This window comes from Fulmarus glacialis, unplaced genomic scaffold, assembly GCF_000690835.1.
Source record: "Fulmarus glacialis isolate BGI_N327 unplaced genomic scaffold, ASM69083v1 scaffold35388, whole genome shotgun sequence".
Classification (NCBI taxonomy): domain Eukaryota; kingdom Metazoa; phylum Chordata; class Aves; order Procellariiformes; family Procellariidae; genus Fulmarus; species Fulmarus glacialis.
The window spans coordinates 1-227 of record NW_009229490.1 but is presented as its reverse complement, the minus strand read 5'-3'; positions in this window follow the sequence as shown (position 1 = coordinate 227).

The following is a 227-nucleotide window of genomic DNA, read 5'->3' as shown; positions in this document are numbered from 1 at the left end:
CAGGCCGCACCCTGGGCCCTGCTGCTGGCTCCACACCAAAATGACAAAGGACGGTCACGGCCATTGTGAGAGCTTAAGATCCTGAGTCCTTTACTAAAGGGGAACGACCCCAGAGCAGACTGGGAACCAGGGGTAGGGTCCTCTCGCCTGCCAGGCCTGTACCAGCACGTTGTTACCCGCCCTGGCCCCGATGGCTGCGCAGCTCTGGCGCTGTCGCACTCGCATCG